The 12,720-nt window shown below is 57.4% G+C and overlaps 1 protein-coding gene across 3 annotated transcripts in view; it reads left to right on the plus strand.

Moving 5' to 3' along the window:
• PARVB (parvin beta) overlaps positions 1-12,720 on the plus strand; it is a 99,227-nt gene that overhangs the window by 53,447 nt on the left and 33,060 nt on the right. The window lies entirely within an intron of this gene.

Raw genomic sequence — 12,720 nt, forward strand, 5'->3', positions numbered from 1 at the left:
GCAGAATAAAGAAAACCTTGGCAAATTGTGTCCTTTTAAAAACTGACCTTGAAGATGACCGTTTTAGGACCCACCCCCAAATGTGGATTCTTAACAACTTAAATGGCCTAGTTTATTTTTTTGAAGAGTTTTTTTCTCCCATCCCACACAAGAGAATTGGTGAGAAAAGTGACCCTCTCTTTCAGCCCCCCAAGATGTTATTCCAGGGGATGTCGAGGTAGTGGAAAGGGTTCGGCTTCTCCGGAGAAACGGAACCAACAGAATGGATCCATCCGTCTCTCTGTCTGTCTGCCTGCCTGTGTATCTCTGGGACGTTTATTGTGACAAATCGGCTCACACGATTAAAGTCCCACAATTTGCCATCTGCAGCCGGAGACCCAGGAAAGTGGGTGCTGTCGTTCCAAGGCCAGCGAGCCAGGAGAACTGAGGACAGGGGTTGATGTGCAGAAGAGGATGATTCCAGCCTTCCTCCACCTTTTCGCGCCATTCAGGCCCTCCTGTGGATTGCGGGAGGTCCCCTCTGCAATGGGGAGGCTCCTGTGCTTTGCTGGGTCCTCCAATTCAAATGCTAATCTCTTCTGGAAACACCCTCACGGAAGGACAGACGCAGCCAGAAGGAATGTTGAATCAGACCTTCGGCTGCCCGTGGCTCAGTCCTGCTGACACTTAGTATTAACCACCACTGGGCTTTCTCCTTCTCTGACATGTGAGCAAAGCTTGAGAGTTCACAGCTTGAAGCACCCCCAGGGGAGCCGGTGTCCTCCTCGCTTTGACACGGGGACAGAGAGGAGAGGCACCCCGCCCCCCCCCCCCCCCGCCAGCTTACCGTGTGTGTTAGTGAGGTGCACCTTCACTAACTGTGAATTAAGCTGCGAATGTCCACAGGAGATCGGCCGCGTGGCCGAGCATCGACTGGGTGTTGTTCCAAAGCCGTGGCCAGCTCCGTGGTGCCCCTGCCTCGCCCCCCTTCTGGTCACTCTTGCTGGTCTGGGGTTGCGCCCCCCCCCCCGCAAGGGAACAGCAGCCAGCTTGGCCCCAGGCGCTCTTTCTGGGCAAAAGGGGCTCTGCAGACGTAACGCAGGGGTCTTGGTTTGAGAGAGGATCCTGGGATGCCCGGGTGGGCCCAGTCCCGGCACAAGGGTCCTCAGAAGAGGGGGAGATTCGACCACGGGTGTAGATACAACCTGATGATAGGAAAGCAGGTGCTGCGTTGCGGGCTCGGAAGGTGCAGGAAGGAGCCGTGTGCCAAGGAGTGCAGGCGTCGTCTGGGAGCCGGTGAAGGCGAGGAAACGGATTCTCCCCTGGAGCCTCCAGAAGGAGCTGGCCCTCCCACCACCTTGACCTTGGCCCCGTGGGGCTGATTCTGGACTTCTGACCTCTAGGGCTGGAAGGGGATAATACGCGGGTACCGTGGAGGCCGTTTGTTAGAGCAGCCATAGGAAACCTCGTCACCAGACTACCTCACCTCCCTTCCCCAAGGTGCCTCCTCCTGGCTACAGCTGCCGGTTTGTCCCCCAGTCCCCCTGGGTCACTCTGTCAGTTCCTGGAAGGGCCAGCTGCGAGACGCTTCGATGTGGCCGTCCCGCCAGCTTGGAGCACACGTGCCAAGAGATGGGCAATTTCCGGAAGGTTCCGCCTGCTTTCAGGCTGCAGGCAGCATCTCGAGGCAGGCTTGGGGGCGTACTTTTTACCTCCTCAAGCGTTTTCCAAATAAGCGTTAACACGGCAAGCGGGACGGTGGCACTGGGTGGGCATCGGCGAAACATTAGCTGCCGTGGTGGAGTGTGGAGGGGCCGATGCGAAGTGTTCGTTCTCACTAACTGCGGCCTCCCCTTTTTTTTTTTTTAAAGTTTATTTATTTTGAGAGAGTCAGAGAGCAAGTGGGGTAGGGGCAGAGAGAGGGGGACAGGATCTGAAGCAGGCTCCGTGCCGCCCGCACGGAGCCTGACTTGGGGCTCGAACTCGCAAACCTGAGCCGAAGTCGGATGCCCAACGGACTGAGCCCCCCCAGGCGCCCCGGTAACCACAGCCTTTTTGACCAGAGTCGCGTGTGGGGTGCTGCGTGCGGGGCCCGCGCGTGTCCCTGAGTCGGGGTTCGCTTGCGTCGGCACCCGCTTCTCCTGGGAGCAGCGTGCGTGTCCGGTGAGGGGTGAGCCGGGAGGGTCACCTGCCGTCCTCTCCTGGGGCTGGAGGCCGGGACCGTGGCCTGCCCTCGGGGGCCAGCAGCCTGGGCCGCGTCGCCTCCCAGCTCCCCTCTTTGCTCCCCGTGCTCGAGCCCCTGGCCTCTTTGTTGCCGAGCACGTGCCCACCCGGGTGTGAGGTTAGAGCCGCCGGTCCCCCGAGCCCGCCCTCGCTTCTGACGCCAGTTACAAGTTTGGGGTCCCCAAGGCGACATGGAGGTTCGACCCCAGAAAGACTCGCACAGCTCACGGAGCGCTGCCGTGCTCTCAGCCGTGCTTCGTCAACGGTGGAAGGACACAGGTTAAAACCCGCCGAGGGGGGAGGAGCTCAGGGCAGGCCCAGGAGGGCACCGTCCACTTGCCTTCTGGCGGCATCGAGGACAGCGTCACTTACTGGCGACGATATGACCGTGTTCTTCGAGCACTGCCCGCCAGGGAAGCTCCCAAGCCTCGTGGTCCGGAGTGTTTAGGGGAGCACCACCCCGTGGGCGGAACCGACTGCCCTTGCGGCCGGCTGCCCCCAGCCCTTCCGCCCCGACGGACAGAGGGTGACCCAGAGCCCCCATCCTGGGCCACGTGGGTCCCTTCCGGCAGCCCAGGCTCCCGCCCCAGGCACGCCGTCTGGCAGGATGCCCCGGGGGCCTGAGGTGCGGGCCAGCCTGCGCTCTGGGCAGGGTTAGCGTCTGCACCTGTCTGGGCGCTCCTGGCCCCCCGCGTGGAGTACCCTTCTCCCCTTCTCCACTGCCTCCTGCCACTCCCTCCTCCAGCCCCCTCCCTGCGCCCGGGCACTTCGTACCTCCTTGCCCTGCCTGGTCTCCTCCCCTCCACTTCCTGTGGCCTGGCACCTGGCCTTTGGTCTGGCCTGTGTTCCGCTGGGTCCCCAGGGCCTGGGCGTGTGCCCGCACACAGCGAGGCTGATCCGCACTTGCAGGACGAGGAGTGAACCGACGGGGGCGGGGAGGAGGGGGCACCAACGTGTGGTTTTGCGTCAGAACCACTGCCGAGGGCGTGCGGCTTCGGGACGACCCACGTCTCCTTGCCCCGTCCCAGCCCTGCAGGGTCTGAATCTCGGGAAGGGGCTCTGGGAGCACGGGGCGGGGGGCGGGGGCGCTTGTCGATTGGACGCTGACACGGGGGGTCCCCGGAGTACGTCCTGGGAACCGGGAGTGTGGACGGCCTGTCTTTGTGGTCCCGACGGAACGCCTCCATGCCCTTGACCTTCGTGATTCTTGCTGCTTTCCATACCCCCTTTCTGCACCAGGGACTCGCCTGGTCCAAGCCTCTGGTCAATCATGTCTGAGGAGGCCTCGGCAAAGGGCACCTGCCCGTGGTTCTTTGCAGGGATTTGGCTCAGAACCGGGATTTTTGGTGGGGAGTGTGGACCACGCGCAGGCCTGAGCGGGTCTGGGGTGAGGTCCGCTGGCCACGTCCCAGTCTGGGCACCCGAGGGACCCTTCAGCGGAAGTACGGTCAGCCCCCTCCTTTCCTTTCTCCGTTCTCCGTCATCTGGTCTTTTTCACCTCTTGTCTTGACCCCTGTCCTCTCTCCCTCTGTGGACTTAGCCCCGCCAACCTGCTGCCGCGGAAGTGTCACCGTTTAGGATGCTGTGAGCCGCCCTCTGCTTCCTTATAAAAGACAAGCCCGGCTCGGGCTAAGCCAGCTCATAAGGACGAGGCCGTTCGTTCAGAAATTCTCTTTGAGCATCTGTTGTGCATAATGCAGTGTTACGGGGCAAAGGTGCTTGGAGTCTGGCCTCCTCCATTCACATCCCGGCCCGGATTAAAGCAGGAAAGGTGGCGTCGTGACCGTGACGGAGGCTCCGTTATCGCCGTGTGGCAGGTGCTGGAACGTGAGCACGTCCCGGGCGGTGCGGGCACGGAGCAGAATGGGTGGGCCTGCGGTGGGAATCGGGGAGTGGGCACGAGCCTTCCGTGGGTTCAGGAGCCCGACAGACCTCCCGCAGCTCTCTGCTGGTGCTTTGTGCCGCAGTAATTTTCTCTAGCACCTTCCGGAAGCTCCCCGAACTGCTTAACGGGGCGAACGGCTTGCGTGGCCTGGGAAGATTGCAGCTTATAGATGAGACGCTGTGTGTTTTGAATGATCCTCGAAAAAGAGAGCACGGCAGCTGTCATGCTCTCCCGGAACAGACAGCCGGAGAAAGGCCTGCCCCCCGGGAAGCCACGCTGGTCCGAGGCGAGCTGGCCGTTTTCCTCCCCGTGAGCAGATTTCACATCTCATCTCCCGGCTTCTCGGACGAGACTCTTGCTGCTTGTTGAGTTCCGTTTCCTTCCTCCCTTTGTCCCTGTGAAGAAAACAGCTGCATATCAACGGTCTGGGCGGAAGGCAGTGCCGTGAGAGCCAGAGCCGCTCGGAGACGCCCCCTGTGATGCGTCCTGGCCCTGTACCCAGCCCCGGGTGGCCTCCCCGCCCGTGGTAGGAAAGCCCGCCTCAGTGGATTAAGCAGCGATGAGCCTGTTGGAAGTGATTAAAACATAACTGTCATAGCTTTGGGGGAGACAGGCCGCAGATCCTGATTATCATTCAGGAGGAACTAGAGAAACGGTAATTTTTTATTCTGCTTAGTGCACAGAGCGCTCTGCCACGGGCATCATTAATTTGTGTCCTAGACATTTGCCTGCAGGATTTGGGGCTTGCAGATGAGTACGTCCGAAAAATAATAACGGGCGTTCTCTGTAAAAAGCCTTTTGTGAAGCAGAGGACTGAGAGAGGGGACCAGCCGGGAAGTAGGACGGGGTACTTTGTGGTTGGCGTCCAGGCGGAGGTTGAGTCTCCCCGGGGCCGGTGATGAACTTGGGTGGACTGCTTTCGCTCCCCAGAGTCGACCCCCGTTGGCCTGTTGTGGAGAATATGCTTTTCATCCCTTTCTGTCTTGTTCTGTAACTGAGCTTTGATCAGGTCAGCGATCCGATGGCATTTTTAAGTTCTCGTTTCTTGGTAGCAGAAACGTTGTCTCGTGTTTAACGGCAGGACTGTGCTCTGGGCCAGGCGGCCTCTGGAACCAGATGTCCGGGTGCCCAGGAGACCGGCCCTGTTCTGCAGGCAGTGCTGCACTTGATCGGAGCGCCTTGCGTGGGTCTGTTCCAGGTTTAGCCACTGGGGATGTGTCGTCGGGCAAAACAGAGGCCCCACCGTTACGGAACGGACAGGCCAGCTGGAGAGACGGATCTGCCGAACTGTGGTCGGATGGCCGTGAGCGCTTTGCAGGAAGCCAAAACAAGAAGCACGGTGGCTTCCTGTCCCTCTGTGGGAGGTGTGGTGGTCAGGGAGGTGGCATTTGAACCGAGAGCTCCTCGTTGGTACCTAGGGGAAGAACGTCCCCGCAGGGGCAAGAGCAGATGCAAAGGTCCTGTGGTATGCGTGTGCCTGGCATGTATAAGGACCAGCGAGGAGGGCAGTGGTCAGAGATAAGATCAGAGAGGCGGCAGGGACGCCCATGGTGTTAGACTACCAGCAGGACAGGGACCAGTTCTTTCTAGTCGCCGTGGGACTAGAAAGGGGGCCCGGCTCCCGTGTCCCCCCGTGTGTATGCTCCTGCACATGCCCTTCCCAGCAAGCAGCTGTGACACCTTAACCGCCCCGTGTGGGGCACAGATGAGGTCATGTTTATATCTCCAGTGCCTAGGGGGGCCTCTGGTATATACGAGGTGCTGCCGGCTATGCTGAGTGAATCAGAACGGGGCTTTTGACGTGCGGGGAGCTCCGGGGATGGTCACATGCGAAGAGCTCCGGGGGTGGCCACGCTCACGTCTGCGGGGACCGTCGTAGCCGCTTAGGACTGCCAGCCACATCACCTCCCCAGATCCTCAGAATAACCCCGCGGAAGCAGATGTTACCCTCTGCCTTCCTGAGAGTCATTCAGTCACCGCTTTATTGGGATGGAGTTCACATCCCGAACGGTTTGGCGGGAGCTCGGCTGCGCCTACAGTCACGCAGCCACTGGCTCCGTCAATTTAAGAACGCTGTCATTGTCCTCACTCCCAAAAGACCCCCCCCCCGACCCCCGCCACCACCAACAGTCAGTCCCTACTCCTTCCCCTCCCCCCCGCCGGCAGCCACCGTCCCTTTGGAATTATTCCGTCTCCATAAACCTGCCCGTTCTGGGTATTTTGCATAAGGGGAATCATACGATGTGTGGCCTTTTGTGAATGGCTTCTTTAACTTGGCGTAATATTGGAAAGATTCACCTGTGGGGTGAAGTCAGTTTGAGCGTCCGACTTCGGCTCGGGTCATGATCTCGCGGTCTGTGAGCTCGAGCCCCGCGTCGGGCTCTGTGCTGACGGCTCGGAGCCCGGAACCTGCTTCGGGTTCTGTGTCTCCCTCTCTTCTCTGCCCCTCCCCTGCTCATGCTCACTCGCTCGCTCTCTCTCTCTCTCTCTCTGTCAAAAATAAATAAACATTAAAAAAAATTAAAAAAAAAAAAGCATCCGACTCTTGGTTTCCGCTCAGGTCATGATCTCCCAGTTTGTGAGTTCAAGCCCCGCGTCGGGCTCTGAGCCGGCAGTGTGAAGGAAGCCTGCTTGGGATTCTCTCTCTCCCGCTCTCTGCCCCTCTCCCTCTTGCTCTCTCTGTCTCTCAAAATAAATAAATACACTTAAAAAAAAAAGATATATCTGTGTTGTAGCAGCTGTTCCTTTTTTATGGCTGAATAACATTCCATGGTATGCTGGATGGACCATATACCCCCTTCATCTGTTGATGGACCTTGGGTTGTTTCCACCTTTTGGCTGTTTGAAACAGGGAAGGTATTGAACATCTGTGTGCGAGATTTTGCGGGGACACGTGTGTTCAGTTCTCCGGCATTGCTGGGTCAGCTGATAATTTTATGTCTCACCTTCTGAGAAATAGCCAGACTGGTTTGCAGAGCGGTTCAACCGTTTTATGTTCCCTTCAGCAATGTATGAAAGGTCCTGGTTTCTCCATATCCTTGCCAGCACTGTTTATTATACGTCTTTTTTTTTTTTTAAAGTTTTCTTAGTGTTTATTTATCTTTGAGAGAGAGAGAGAGAGAGAGAGAGAGAGACGAAGAGACAGAGCATGAACAGGGGAGGGGCAGAGAGAGAGGGAGACACAGAATCGGAAGCAGGCTCCAGGCTCCGAGCTGTCGGCCCAGAGCCCGACGCGGGGCTCGAACTCCCGGACCGCGAGATCGTGACCTGAGCCGAAGTCGGACGCTCAACCGACTGAGCCCCCCAGGCGCCCCTATTATACATCTTTTGGATCACAGCTACCCTAGGCGGTATGTCCCCATCGCTCTGACTTTCATTTGCCTCATTGCACGTGGCGCTGACCATCTTTTCGTGCGCACGCGTCCTCGGAGAAACGTCTCTTCAGATCTCTTGCCCATTTTAAAACCGGTTGTCTTTTTATTGTTGAGTTCTGAGAGCACTTTATGAATTCTGGAGAGAAATCCTCTCTCGAGATTTGCAAAATCTTCTCCCATTCTGTGGGCTGTCCTTTTACTTCCTTGCCGGGTAGCTGTGGAGGGACAAAAGTGTTTAGTTTTGTTTCAGTCCGGTGTTACCTGCTTTTTACTTTGGTGGTTTGGGAGATTTCTTCGCGGCTCTCAGTGGCGTTCTGTTGGTCTCTGTGTCCGTCCTTAGGCCCATGCCGCGTGCTTTTATTACCGCGGCTTTTTAGTTACGTTTGAAGTCGGGAAGCGGGAGTTCTCCAACGTTTTTTTCCCTCTTCTTCAAGATTGTTTTGGCTCAAGGGGACCCCTTGAGTTTCCATATGCGTTTCAGGACCTGCTTGTCCACTCCTGCAAAGAAGCCATCTGGATGGTGATTTTTTTTAATGGTATTTATTATTATTTTTTTCCTATCTACCACAGCAATATATATAGACACGCTGTGGAAACCTGGAAGACAAAAATCAAACAGAAGGCAGTGGTAATTTTCTTTTATTTGTGTCCCTTCAGGCTTCGTGTTTTGCGTATATAGCTTTTCCTGCGCAGAATTTAGAATCGTTCCAGCGTCAGTCAGTGTCTCAGGGGCACGTTTGGATGAGTATCTTGGCGGAAGCTTCTGGAACTGGAATTGCCGGGTCCCACAGCACACACGGGGATAGGAATTTATTTGTCGTCTTTTTCATGGAGACTCTGAGGACCGCAGGGGCTAAGTGACAGGCCCAAGGTCACACAGCTAAAACCCGGGGAGAGCCGGGCATCCAGCGCGGACCCCGGGTCCCGCGGCGTGGCACGTTTCGTAGGTGGTGGCGGTGGGGGCGTTTGCATGGGATGCGGATGCTTGAAATGTGTGACAGAATATGGCGTTTTAGTTTTCTCTCCACCTGTAGCCAAGTACCCGTTCAGCCGCTTAAAGCCACATGCGTTTATCCGCGCACAGTTCTGTAGGCCAGAGGTCCGCGTGGTGTGGCCGGGCTCGCTGCTCAGGGTGTCACCGGTTGAGTTCCTTTCTGGGGGCTCCGGGGACGCATCAGCTCCGAGAGGCCTGTCCTCTCCAGGGGGGGGGGGCGCCGTCCTCAGAGCCAGCAAAGGAGAATCCCCCCCGCGTGTTGCCCCTCTCTCTCGGACTGTGGTCTCTGACCTCTTGGTCACGTTCAAAGGGCTCACGTGATTAGGTCAGGCCCTCCTGGATAGTCTCTCTTTCTTGAGGTCAACTGGGTCCAAACGAGCCTGATCATGGGGCATATACCATCCTCTTCACAACCCTGGGAGGATCACAGCAGGCCGGGCTCTTAGGGGGCATTTTTAAACTCTGCCCACAGGGGCGCCTGGGAGGCTCAGTCGGTTAAGCGACCGACTTCGGCTCAGGTCATGATCTCGCGGTCCGTGGGTTCGAGCCCCGCGTCGGGCTCTGTGCTGACAGCTTGGAGCCTGGAGCCTGCTTCCGATTCTGCGTCTCCCTCTCTCTCTGTCCCTCCCCTGCTTGTGCTCTGTCTCTCTCTGTCTCAGAAATAAACATTAAAAAATTAAAAAAACAAAAATGCTCCGCCTACAAAATTGTTTGAAATCCATTAGCCAAAAAATTATAAACGACATTAGGGATGTGATTAGTAGTCACTTATCTGGTATTTGTTTGGTTATTTTTTATTTTTTAAAGTTGATTTACTTATTTTGAGAGTGAGCGAGCGCGTGCGTGCGAGCGAGGCCTGGATTCTGCCGTTCCCTCCACTCTTGCTCATAATTCATCTTCTGCGCCCGTCTGCCAGGGGAGCGCCGACTCCCGGAGGTCGGGGACACCTTTGCCCCCCACAGCCTGGCACGGGGAAGGTGCCCAGTGCCAGCTGTTGTGTTAAATGCGACACTGTCACTTGGCTCCAATAATCGCTGTAAAATTATCGATGGAAGGACCGTGGTGGAGCTTTGTGGGATTAAGGGATCGAGGGTGAGGGGTTCCCGCTGGGAGTCAGGTGGCTGGTGGCCAGGGGGAGGCGAAGGCATGGCGTGGGTCTCTGGGGTCCCTGACTCCGCCCCCGCAGCTATGTAACTGGGGCCCTGAGACGGCAGGCGATGGGGTCCAGATGCCTTGCTGGGTCTCTGCCTCACCCCATGGACGTCGGGGCAGGAGGGGGACAGACGTCTTCCCGTCTGCAGATGCTCCCGGCTGCTTCCAGATCTTTCCCTGCCTCCGTGGACTGGCAGCTGTCTCTTCCCTCATGGTGCCTCCAGCCTGTGGTGCAGGTGCAGGTGTCCTCCCTTCCCACGTCATTCCCGAGGCCTCAGCACCGTGGACGTGCCCCACGCACCTGCCCAGCCTGTCCCCCCTCCCTCCCACTCCTGGTCCTCTGCCCTGTTCGCCTGCCCGTTCCCAGGGGCATCTCCGACCCCTATTCCCGCCCTGTGTCCTCCGTCATGTCGGGGTCCAGCCTCTGCCCCCCTAGTGTCCGCGACCACTCTGCTCACCACTGCCCTGAACGGCTGCCCGGCCGCTGTCCTCGAGGCCAGGTGGACGTCCAGGGCTGGCTCTGTGTCTCCCTCCCCGGTCCTCCCACCCCAGCGTCCTGGCCTGGCAACGTCCCCTGCCCTTCCAGGCGGCCACGTGGTTCATGCCCTCCTCCTTCCTATCTCTGCTCAGATGCCTCCCCCCTGATCTCCTGGTCCCTGATACCCTCTCTGCCCCCCAAACTCTGTCCTGTTCTTTCCAACAGACTTTTTTTTTTAAGTTTATTTGTATTTATTTTGAGAGAGATAGAGTCCAAGCAGCGGAGGGGCAGAGAGAGAGAGAGAGAATGAATGAACGAATCCCAAGCAGGTTCTATGCTGTGAGCACAGAGCCCGATGCGGGACTTGAACCCACAAACTGTAAGATGGTGACCTGAGCCGAAATCAAGAGTCAGACTCTCAACCGACTGAGCCACCAGGCGCCCAGGCGACAGACTTGGTTATATTTCAACAGTTTGAAATTTACAGAAAAACAGCAAACATCCTACAGAGGGTTCCCATATGCCCACACCCAGTTTTCTCCATTATGAGCCTCTCCTATCACCGGGGTGCACTTGTTCAGGATTAATGCATTGTTATTACCCAAAGTCCGCCTTTTATCCACATTTCCTTATTTTTCCGTCCGTTTTCTGGCCAGGACCCCCTCCGGGATCCCACGTTATAGTGGCATCGCGTCTCCTTAGCGCCTCTGGGCTGTGGCGATTCCTTGCTTATGATCACCTTGCCCGTTTTGAGGAGGGTGGGTCAGGAATTCTGTAGAATTCCTCTCGGTGGGAACTTGCCTGATGTGCTTCTCGGGGTCAGACTGGGGCGATGGGTTTTAGGAGGAGCCCCAGATGCGTGAAGTGCCGACGTGACTGACCCCATGGGCGTCGTCCTCCATCACGTGGCTGACAGGCTTCTCCGCTGTGTCCTGCCTTGTTTTCTTTATAATATCGAGCACAGTCTGAAGTGTGTCTGTTGTGTTTCCTCTGATGTCCGATTAGAACGTAAGACCAGAGGCCCCTTTTGTCTTATTTATTCCCAGAGCCTGGCGCGTGGCGGAGGCTCAGCAAATTAATTAATCGACTCGGTACCTGCTTCTAGAGCACCAGTGCCGGGCAGGGGTCCCCGCGTGCTGGGGACAGAGCCCCTTAGTGCCATAGCTCCCGCCCTCAGAGAGCTTCAAGTCCACTGGGGGAGATCATTACAGACAAAGGTGTGTTCCCAGTGTAGATGTGAACAGGGAAACAACGCTTGGGTGTGGTGAGTGGGTGGGTGGGGGGTGGCCTGTGGCCTGGGGGGGGGGGCAGGGTGATCAGAGAATGATACAGAAGCTTGAGACCCGAAGGATGAGTGAGAGCCAGCAGCCAGCTGGTGGGGAGGGAGATGTGTTCAGGGTGGCAGGAACGGCATGTGCAAAGGTCCTGAGGCAGAGAGGACTTGGGAGTATTTAAAGAACACCAGCAAGGAGGCAGGATGCTCCATTGGAACCAGCCTTGCTTCGGGGAGGTGGTTTTGTCAAGGGGAGTGAAGAGGAGGGTGTGAAAAGTGGACCCAGTTATGAGGTGGGCAGAAGTGGGGTGAGGGGGGAAGTCCAGGCTCTCGAAAGTGGTAGATGCTGTTCTTCTTTCCTAGAAAAAGGGGCAGGTTTGGAGGGAGATGGATTCTTTCAGAGATGCTTTTAGGAGCACCTGAGCTGAAGGATCGTGGAGGTGGGGCTGTATCTCGAGGGGTTTCTGATTTGGGGACAGCGTCGGAAGGTGTGGGAGGGCATGAGCTGGCCTTGGAAGAGAGTCATCCAGGGAGAGACCTTGGAGACCTGCCTTGTAAAGGTCAAGGAGGACCCTGTCCTCAAGCGAACTGGGAGGGGGGGTGGTCAGAGAGGAGGGCACACGCCGGGCGAGCATGGTGTCCGTGGAAGAGAGTTCTGGAAAGCGGGAGGGGAGGCAGCTCGGCCGGGGGCTGATGGTGCGGTCAAGTCACGGGCAGGGGAGTGGGGTCCAGCTGCTGTGTTGGGATCCGGTCCGTCCAGGCGTCCATTTCGTCGCGTGACGTGCCTTCGGCAGGCTCGGCCAAGGAATCCTGTTTCTCCGTGGATCTTTTCCCCGCTGAAGGCTGTCTTCTCTTACAACACGTCACCGGTGAGGAGAACGGGAGCCTCGTCGAGAAAAGCCTCCAGCGGAAGGCTGGCCTGGAGAAAAGAGCGCGGGTCCCCGTGGGGGCTGGTGCGCCCACATCACAGCCATCACTCGGCGAAGCCAAAAATGTGGCGCCAGCCCGGACGCCCATCACCCGACGAGTGGATCAGTGAGACGTGATAGACACGTGCGCGGGGATATTATTCAGCCACAGGAAGGAAAAAAGCACTGACACGTGGTGCGTCGCCGCGGACGAGCTTTGGAAACAGCCTGCCCAGTGAGAGGAGCCAGACACAAAAGATCACATATTATACCGGCGTGTAATTTATACGAAATCCCGTTTGTGCGAAATATCCAGAATAGGCAAACCCGTAGAGAAAACAGCTGAGTGGTTGGAAGGGGCGGGTAGGGGGTGCCTGCTCCTGGGCGCGGGGTTTCTTTGGGGCGAGGAAGCTGGTCTCCAGTTAACAGTGGTGATGGCTGCATGATCCTGCAA

This window comes from Lynx rufus, unplaced genomic scaffold, assembly GCF_022079265.1.
Source record: "Lynx rufus isolate CCGP_SWC_20201006 ecotype Redwood Valley unplaced genomic scaffold, mLynRuf1.p SCAF_7, whole genome shotgun sequence".
Taxonomy (NCBI): domain Eukaryota; kingdom Metazoa; phylum Chordata; class Mammalia; order Carnivora; family Felidae; genus Lynx; species Lynx rufus.